At 39.3% G+C, this 10,307-nt stretch overlaps 1 non-coding gene across 1 annotated transcript; it reads right to left on the bottom strand.

Annotated features, from left to right (window-relative positions):
- Positions 1-3,007: 3,007 nt before the first annotated feature.
- LOC141624319 (small nucleolar RNA R71) lies at positions 3,008-3,114 on the bottom strand. The gene has a single exon (XR_012534125.1). It is a non-coding gene; the product is annotated as a small nucleolar RNA R71 (small nucleolar RNA).
- Positions 3,115-10,307: the final 7,193 nt, after the last annotated feature.

The following is a 10,307-nucleotide window of genomic DNA, read 5'->3' as shown; positions in this document are numbered from 1 at the left end:
TCTTCGTGAGGCTATCGCAGTTCCTGCTTCCTTTCTTCTTCCTTCGTCCCCTGTAATTCGTTGCTTTTATTTGTTTTATTCGTTTGTTCGTTAATTCTTTGACATAACAGCATCCTAACTTCACATGTATATTATTCATCATTAACATGTTTAATTCATCATTAAATTCGGCTTAAATCCCTTATAATCTCATATTTGCGAGTTTTCGTCATTAAACTCAATCCGGGTTATAGGAATTCGATTTGTTCATATTGAGTTTCTGTAATTCACTTCTTTGATATATTTTCATCTGTCTTTTGTCATATTCGTCATTAATTTGTCAATAATTCATCATGTTTAGTCTATTTCGTTCACCCATGTCACTAATCAATCATTCTTTCATGTAATAATTCGTTTGCATCCGTCTCATCCATGTTTTATTGCTTTTATGACCATCAATCGCATGTAAATAATCTGATAATAACTTTTATCCGAGTAAATATCGTAATCAATCCTTTAAATTATCAATTAACATTAACAATTTGCAGTTCCGGCTTCACAGCTGATGTGACCATAATTAGCACATATTTAGCCCCCGAATTAGCCTTGTTCCCATGCTTTTTAGTGCATATTTGGGTCATTTATTGTCTTTAGTTCTTTGTTTTGCATATTCTTTGAGATTTTGATCCCTTGGTAGGAAAGGAGTGCAAATCTTGCATTTTCATGGCAAAACGAGACTAAATTGATTGAATTTAATGACCAAGCATCAAGGAGAGACAAGATTAGAAGGCCTTTGTACATATGATAGTAGATGAGAAATGTTGAGAAAGGATCCTTGCATCCCCGAGGAAATCCCCAAGGATTTTATGAAGAAAAGGGAAGAAAAGAGGAAGAAATAGTGCTAAGCTACAATCCGAGCGGATTGTCCACAATCCGTCCGTCCTCCTCAAGCACAATCCGTGCGTCTTCTTCCAAAGACGCCCGGGTTAGCAGCCCCCAGAATCCGCCCGGATTCTCCTGAAGACGCCCGTCTTCCCTCGCTTTGAATCCGCCCGTCCCGACTCAATACGCACGGATTCGGTGCAGCCAAATTTCGTCTTTTCCAAGCTATAAAGAAAGAAGCCCTTCCTTCGAAAAATACCGGCTCCTCCCTGCTCAATCTAAAAAGTGTAATTACTAGTTTAGCCTTTAGTTAACCCTAATGCATCCACCTAATTTTCACTATAAATACCCCATTAGTCTAATTAGAAGAGCATGTTCTTCTTATCAATAATTAGAGTAGTTAATATCAATCAAATCTCTCTTTAGTATTGTAATCAACAATTAATCAAGTTCTAATACAAGTTTTATTTCCTTAATCTTTCTTTTGTTCATCCTTCATTTTGGGTAATTGAAGATTATTTGGGTTATTATTGGGAGATTGACGACCTCTCAATCAAGCATCAAGTACTTCTTTTATTCTTTGCTTTATTATTGGAATCATTAGTAGGTATAATTCTCTTAATCTCTCTTTAATTATTGTTAATTACTTTCATTTATTCATCATGTTTCCTTTTGTTGGTATGATTGACAACCTTGCTAGCATGATCAACATGATAATGAGTGAGTAGTGACCTAGCTAGGGTTAATGGGTAATTAGGGGAAACCAACATGGGAATGATTCATGCTTAAATTAATATGCTTTCATGGTTTATTTGCTTGCTTGTTTTGATCTCAACTCATGCACATGTTATGTTTGATGAAATGTGAGCCTATGAATCCTTGCATTTTTACCCATCACCTATCTTTTCAATGAGACTTGTAAGACATAAACCAACTCGAGTCTCATTAGACCATGCATGTTGTTGAGTAGGGAAGACTAAGTCGACTTGTAGGTGTTGTACAATCTAATCGATTCGGCTCCGGGACCCAAACTTTCCTAGGATTGTAAGATATAACCCAACTCAATCCATCACAACAATAATTGCTTGCTTATAATTTGAGAACATGTTTGTATGATCAATTCCCATGATTCCCCTATGACCCCATCACACCCTAGTGCTTTTTATCAATTGTTTACAACCCTTTTAATTCATCTTGCTTATTTACTTTCATTGTTATTTAGTTAGTGACCTTCTACATCAACCCAAATTGTGACACCCCTAAGACACCACTAGTTTCAATAGAAATCTCATCTCAATTCCCGTCCCTTGGGATCCGACCTTTACTTGCCTCTTTACTAATTGTAGAGTTGTTTGTGAAGCTATAAATTGTGTTTTGATTCGGACGTGACCCAACGACAACATCTATTAAATTGTGAACACGAAACGGACCGATCAAAAATGGCGCCGTTGCCGGGGACGGTGTTTACTTGATTTAGATTTTCTTATATTGTTATTAGTTGTGTCTTTCTTTGCCTTGGGGAAGTAAAACTCCTTAAGGTTTGTTCTAATTGTTTTCGAGTTGTTTGATATTTTGCATGTCTAGAAGGTCACAAGGTGATTTGTTACCTTTTGACCGTGAAATTGAAAGGACCTTGACAAACAATAGGAGATTTGCTAGGAGGAATTTGAGAGGTATTAGTGAGGTTGTTCAACCAACTATTGAGTTCATCAACCCTTTTGAAAGAGAAGGTGAGGAGAACCCAACACAAAATACCCCACAAAATCAACCTACAATGCCTAAATTTTCATCACATTCCGTACCCACCGAGGAGAACCTACCCAATGGTACTCCCACACCACAATATTTGACCGGAAATTTTATTGCCAAATCCGCCTTTATCCAATTAGTCGAAAGGAGCCAATTTGGGGGGATGTCTAGTGAAGACCCTTATTCTCATATGAAAACCTTTTGTGACTATTGTGATGCGATTTTTCAAACCGGTGTGACTCAAGACCAAATTCGATGGGTCTTATTTCCTTTTTCTCTAATCGGCACCGCGAAACAATGGTTGAAGGGCCTTGATAAGGCCACTCTCGGAATAGATTCTTGGAAGAAGTTGGCTCTAGCTTTCTACAAAAAGTTCTACCCACCGGAAAAGACTAACATGCTAAGAGCTCAAATTACGGGTTTTAAGCAAAGGGATGAAGAATCTTTGTATAAAGCTTGGGAGCGGTTCAAGGGAATTTGTCGCTCATGTCCTCACCATGGACTTAGCGAGTGGTTCTTGGTACAACAATTTTGGAACGGTTTATATGAAGATTCAAGGAACATTCTCAACATGGGATCAAATGGAATGTTCACCGAAGTTGATGACAATCAAACATGGAACAAGATTGAGGAAATGGCGGTCCATAACTCACAATATAGTATACCTCGCAAGGCTACTAGAGGAGGAAGGCATGAAGTGGACTCCGTTACTCAATTGGGTGCTCAACTTAGTGCTCACATTGACACAATCAATTTGAAGTTTGAACAAGCTATGGCTAGACTTGAAGAAGCCTCAAAATCACCAAAGCATCATGTTAATGCCATGACGGCATCCTCATCAATCCCAGTGGGATATGTGAGAATTGTGGAACTTTGGGACATGACCAAGGTGAATGTGGGGGAACAAATGAACAAGTGAATGCTTTCCAAGCATACAAGAGTGGTACCCTTTATTCCAACTATTACAATGAAAACACCAAGTTTCATCCAAATCTCTCATACAAAAGCCAAAATGTTCAAAACCCTCAAACAACATACACCCCACCTCCTATGAGAAACCAAAATCAAAGACCCTTTTTCAACCAAAACCAAGGCTACCAAAATCCAAATCCATACAATCACCAAAATGACCAAGGTTTTGATATTCAAAAAGCGGTCCTCCAAATGCAAAAGAATCAACAAGAGTTTTTCACTCAAATGCAAAAAGATAGTCAAGTAAAAGAAACCACCATCAACAACATTGTAGCTCACACCAAGATGTTGGAAACACAATTAACTCAACTAGCATCTTCAAGCTCACAAAGACAAAAGGGGCAATTACCACCTCAAAGTAATCCCCCAAGACATGAAACGGTTAGTGCCATTCACTTAAGAAGTGCTACAAGGTATGAAGCACCGAAGAAGCAAGTTGAGGATGAAGTTGTGGAAGCTAGTGATAAGGAAGAAATTGTGCAAAACTCCAAAGATGGAGAATCATCAAAAGAAGAGATTTCAAAGAAAAGTGAAGACAAGGCCAAGGAGAAGGAGCCCATTGTGATTAGACTTCCTTTTCCAAGTCGTCAAGCCAAGCCCAAATTTGATGACCAACTTGGAAAGTTTATGGAAATTGTGAAGAATTTGGAAGTCTCAATTCCTTTCACGGAATTAATCAATCACGTGCCGGCCTATGCGAAATACATGAAAGACATCCTCACAAAGAATAAGTCGATCCGGAAACTTGAGACTATCGCCTTTACTAAGGTGAGTAGTTCAATACTTCAAGGGAGTTCACCTCCAAAACTAAAGGATCCGGGAAGCTTCTCAATACCGTGTACCATTGGCGACACCACGATCAACAAAGCCTTATGTGATCTAGGGGCTAGTGTGAGTGTTATGCCATACTCGGTAAGTAAAAGGTTGGAGATGGGAGAGCTTAAATGCACCAATATCACACTCCAAATGGTCGATAGATCAACGAAGACACCATTAGGGATATGGGAAGATGTCCCCGTGCGAATTGGGAAGTTTTTCATCCCGGTGGACTTTGTCATTGTTGATATGGAGGAAGACTCCAACATTCCAATCATTCTTGGAAGACCCTTCTTACACACCGCGGGTGCGGTGATTGATGTAAAACATGGTGAGCTCACTCTAGAAGTGGGAGATGAGAGTATAACTTTTAATCTTGACAAGACTATGAGAGCTCCCCGTTTAAATGAACCGTGTTTTATGATCGATCATTATAGTCGGAAGGATGAAAGGAAGAAGTTGGAACTCCAATGGAAGAAGAAAATTGAAGATGCTCCATTCAAAGAGCAAGTGAATTGTGACAAAGAGAGCTTGCAAAGCTCATCAAAGACAAGCAATGAAGAAGATGGCCTCATTGGCCAAGAAAAGGAAATGGGAAAGTTGTCTCCATCAAATCAAGAGATTTTCAATGATCAACTTAATGAAGTATGTGGTCTTTGGGACGACTAATTTGAAGGGATTTTTAATCCCTACATTGGTAATGCCATCGATCAACACCGACAACAAGGGCCAAGGTCTATTGAAGACCTCTATCATGATAATGAACAAGCTTTTGATTACTTTTTCAAGGTATTGAGCAACATCAACAACACCTTGAACATGCCCCCTTGACATCTCATCAAGAATGAGAGTTTGGTGGAGTCCTCCCTAAACCACCATTTGTAAATATTTCTAACTCCCTAACTTGCATTTCAATTCTTGTATTGCATTTTTGTTATTTTTGGATTTTTATACTTTAATCAAGATAATTATCATGTTTGAGAGAAGTGAGGGAGGGACTAATAATTTCAATTAATGTGTAATGCTTTAGCTTAGTGTGGGGATGGCAATTGCCTAGGCTATCCATGCCTTAGTAGTGCCCCCACAATGAAGAACACAAGATATGAAGAAGAATGGAAGAATGACAAGGGATATGCGTTGTACACGGATGGAACTGAATCCGGGTACAAAGGGGTCGAATCCGAGCGGATTCAGAAGAATCCGCCCGTCTTCAAGCAATCCGGACGTATTGGGTAGAAGACGCGCGTCCTGAAATGAGCTGAACTTTTGATATTTTTGACTGTCAGCGAATCCGGGCGTCCTGCATCCAAATCCGCCCGTCTTCAAAAATCCGCCCGTCCTGAAGGGAAGACGCCCGTCTTCTTGGCTGAGGAAAACAAGAAAAATTCTGGACTGAAATTCGCCCGTCTTCTACAGAAGACGCCCGTCCCGTGTTTGCAAATCCGAGCGTCTTCACTGAAAGACGCCCGTCTTTAGGCGAGATTTTCCAAACCCAGAAAAGGCAGAATCCGCCCGTCCCGAGCAGAATCCGCCCGTCTTGCCCCTGCAGTTCAAAATTTTCGGTTTTTATAAACCCCCTCCCACATTCATTTCTTCATTCCTTCATTCATAACACTACTAAAAACCCTCAAAACCCTCATCCTCTCCATCACAAAAACAAAATTCCTCAACAACATTCACCAAAATCAAATCAAAACATCCTTTTAACAACAAATCAATCACTCCTTTTTCAACAAAAATCAAAACCAAGCACAAAATCTTCAACCTTTGAGTCGATTTTTGAATTCATAAAGGCAAAGCCTTTCATCTTTAAATCGATTTGGGTGCACTAGAAATTGAAGATTTTTCACTCTTTCTTGGTTAATTCATCAATGGCAAGGACTAAGGGAGCAACAAAGGCAACAAAGGCAAAGGCACCAAAGGCAAAGACACTTTCATTAAGGCAAAAGACTCTTCAAGCAAAGAAAGCATTGGCTATGGTGGTAGCAAACCCAAACTTGGAAGTGCAACAACAACAACAACCTCCCATGGGAGAAACAACATCTACTACTCCGGAAATTGATCAACTTGCAAACTATCCGGAGGTAATTTTCATTTCCAAATCCCATAGGGACACTTTTGCCAAGTTTGCTAGAAAATCATTTCAATCCACCAAGTTTATATGTGAAGATACCTTAGAAAAATTGGGTGTCCTTGAGCAAACTAGAGCCTTTTTCAAAGCCATGGGGTTGGAGAAATTATTTGAATCAAAAGAATTGACATACCCCTCCCTTACCTTAGAATTTTTGAGTTCTTTGAAAGTTAACAAGGTTGAGACCATGGAGACCATCGAGTTTCGTCTAGCTAATGTTAGTAGGCGCATCTCCTTTGAGGAAATGGGTAAAGCTTTGGGTCTTAGTGATTCTCCGAGTTATTTTAAGAATGTTGGCAAATATGACCCCGACCCTCTTTGGGAGGCGATTTCCGGAAGGAAATTTGAAGGCTTTCATGCGAGTCATGCTCTTTTAGTCCACCATCCGGGCATAAGAGTATGGCACAAGGTCGTGGGGAACACCATCAATGCAAGAAAAGACACCAACCATTTCACCAAACTCGATTTTGTTCTTCTTGAGTCGGCTTTGAACGTTGGTAGGAAATTCACCAAGCCTTTTAACTTTCTAAGGCTCTTGGTGGATAGATGGTTAAATATTGATTGTGGGAAGAAAGGAACTACCGTTATTATGAATGGCGGCCTAGTCACTATCCTAGCTAAATACTTTGATCCTAACTTCAACAAAGATAACAAGTATGAGGCGAAAGAAGGTGGTCATCTCGTTGATTTGCATACTATGATACACAAGTACAAGTGGGTTGCCCATAACCCTCTTGACACCAAGTATGGATGGCTCACTAGTGAGGCTAGTTCTTTCACTTTGCCTTCAAAGATTTGTCGATTGAGTGTCCACCGGACCAACTATCTACTTCCCCTTTCAAAAGAGGCCGAGTATATTATCCAACAACAAAAGGGTGAACTTGAAATACCCTCCTCTTCCATTGTCACACCACCTTACCCTTTTGAGTACCAAGAGTTCAAGCCGGAAGGTGTTGAAGCAAGAAATGATTATTTGACTCTTCTCATGCAAGCAATGCACAAGCAAGCCTTTGAGGATCGGAAAAATGCTTACTTAGCTCAATATCCACCCCTCTTACACTTAGCTAGGCAAGGACTACTTGACCCATCATGTCCTTTGCCTAGTTGGGCGGATAAGGAAGTCTTATTTCCGAGTGCATCTAGGGTTGTTCCGGGTGATAATGAGGTTGTTGGTAATGAAGAAGTTGATGATAACATTGATGAAGAAGCTAGTGAAGAAGGAGAAGAGGATGATGAGCAAGGTGAAGAAGAAGGTGAAGAAGCAAGTGAAGAGGGAAGTGGCAATGAGACCACTTATAATAAGGATGATGATGATAGTAATGATATGATGGAAGATTAGCAAGCTTTAGAGGCTCCTACCCTCTCAAGGTTTGTCTATTTCTCTCTTTGTTCTATTTATTTATTTTTCTTGATCATTGTTGGAGTAGTCCTAGCACCATTGAGGACTCACACCTCGGTACTTTTGAGGTGTTCCCATTTTATTGTTCCCACCTTTCAAAATCCAAAATGACAAATTAGTTTCATGCATTGCATAGTGTGTGCATGAACTACACCCATCCTTGGACATTAGCAATAATGTCTAGATCGGTTTGGGTAAATTAATGCATACACAACGGGAGGTAATCTAAATTATCCTCTCCGTCATAAACAAAAACCATGCATCATGTAGTATAGATTAGTGTCGATTGCATTTAGTGTAGAAATCATGCATCATGTTTGCATAATTTTCCATCATTTTGGCCATTGAGGACAATGCCCATATTAGTGTGGGGATGGGGAATTCTAACTTAACTTTTATTCAAAAATCCAAAAAAATTGAAAAATTTCGAAAAAACCATAAAAATTTGAAAATTGAAAAACCCAAAAACATGTTTATTCCTTTTGTAGTGTAGTTATATTTATATATATTGTATATATTGTGTTTGTTCTATCCTTGTTCACATTGAATGACTACGCCACATCCGAGACATGAGGATCATGAAGACCGCATGGTATGATCTTTCCAATCTCTTTTTTCCTCTTTATGTTGATGACTATGTGGCTTTATTTTGATTGATGCGGTATAACAATGTGAATTTAGGACTTGCATTTAGTTTATATGTCATATTAGTTGATAGAATCACTTGCATTAGGATGTATATATTAGTTGCATCATTGCATGTAGTTGCATTTAGATAAAACATTTTGAAAAGTGTCTAATTGAGAACTTTGACACAACTAAACCATTACAAATACTTTTTCAACTTAAGACTTTGCCTACTAGAATGGTTGTAAAACACCCTAGATTGTGTCATACTAGTGTATTTTGACCCATGACCCAAAGCCTAGTCAAGGGTTTGCATGTGAGTCACCTATCCAACCCCGTGATGCGATGTTGACTTGGTTAACTTGTCTAGGTGACCTTGATTGACCTTGTGGTAAGGCAACCCAAAAATACTTTCTATCAATAAGTTTGAAGTGCTTATTTCAAAGAATTTTGTCATGTGGAAGTAATTTAATGCCAAGGAAACCTCAAATGTTATGAAATGTTGAAATGTTGAGAAATTTAATTGTCTTGATGGAGGCGTACCACTTCGATGTGCTTTGGAGCGGGATCCATTGAATTGGGCCCCCACACGGTTGTGAATTCGGCCACCCAGAGACAGAGTGACTATCACCCCGAAAAGCTATTGTCTAGAGGTTAACCGGTTGCCTAATAAGCGATTTGCGAAAGCAAAGGACACTAGCCCGGAAGGGACAAACCCCATCTTAAAATTTTTGAAATGTGAAAGTGAAATGAGGACAATTTTGAATACTAGTCATATCCACCCTTTGTTTATAAAGATTTGAGCATTTCATTCCCAAAAAGCCTTTTGTCAAGCCACTTTGTCGAGCTTGGGACGATCCATGACCTTTACTTTTGTAGAGAATTCGAGACTTGTCATGTCATATGCTACTAGCATCATAGGGATCATCATTCCACCACCATCCGATCGCTCTTGACGAAAGCATTTGGAAATTGAGGACGAAAGTAGTCTAGTTTAACACCATTTGGAGGTGATTTAGTGTCATCCTCTTAGCCTTAGTAATTTGTTGAACTAGTATTTGTGAAGGATTACATGCTCTTAAATTTGTTCTCTCTTAGTGCCTCCGCCACTTGATGAGGAAGTGGCTATTCCTTTTGTAGATGCATCCATTATTTGATTTTGTGTGCTTAATGTTTGGATGTGTCGCCATTTTGGCAAGACCCACCTTGCCTTGCAAAAAGGCATCCTACCTCATGGTTGTCTTGTTGTGAGTTGAAGGGGCGGAGTAAGACCCGCTAATTGTCTCATATCGGCTATGTTATTAGGTTAGTTTAAATAATGGTCCTAGTCTTTGTCACCTCTTTACTCGGGACGAGCAAAGGTTCGGTTTGGGGATATTTGATGTGACCATAATTAGCACATATTTAGCCCCCGAATTAGCCTTGTTCCCATGCTTTTTAGTGCATATTTGGGTCATTTATTGTCTTTAGTTCTTTGTTTTGCATATTCTTTGAGATTTTGATCCCTTGGTAGGAAAGGAGTGCAAATCTTGCATTTTCATGGCAAAACGAGACTAAATTGATTGAATTTAATGACCAAGCATCAAGGAGAGACAAGATTAGAAGGCCTTTGTACATATGATAGTAGATGAGCAATGTTGAGAAAGGATCCTTGCATCCCCGAGGAAATCCCCAAGGATTTTATGAAGAAAAGGGAAGAAAAGAAGAAGAAATAGTGCTGAGCTACAATCCGAGCGGATTGTCCACAATCCG

This window comes from Silene latifolia, chromosome X (assembly GCF_048544455.1).
Source record: "Silene latifolia isolate original U9 population chromosome X, ASM4854445v1, whole genome shotgun sequence".
NCBI classification, from domain to species: domain Eukaryota; kingdom Viridiplantae; phylum Streptophyta; class Magnoliopsida; order Caryophyllales; family Caryophyllaceae; genus Silene; species Silene latifolia.
Note: the sequence above shows the minus strand (reverse complement) of the source record. Positions and strands in the feature narration are given on the sequence as shown.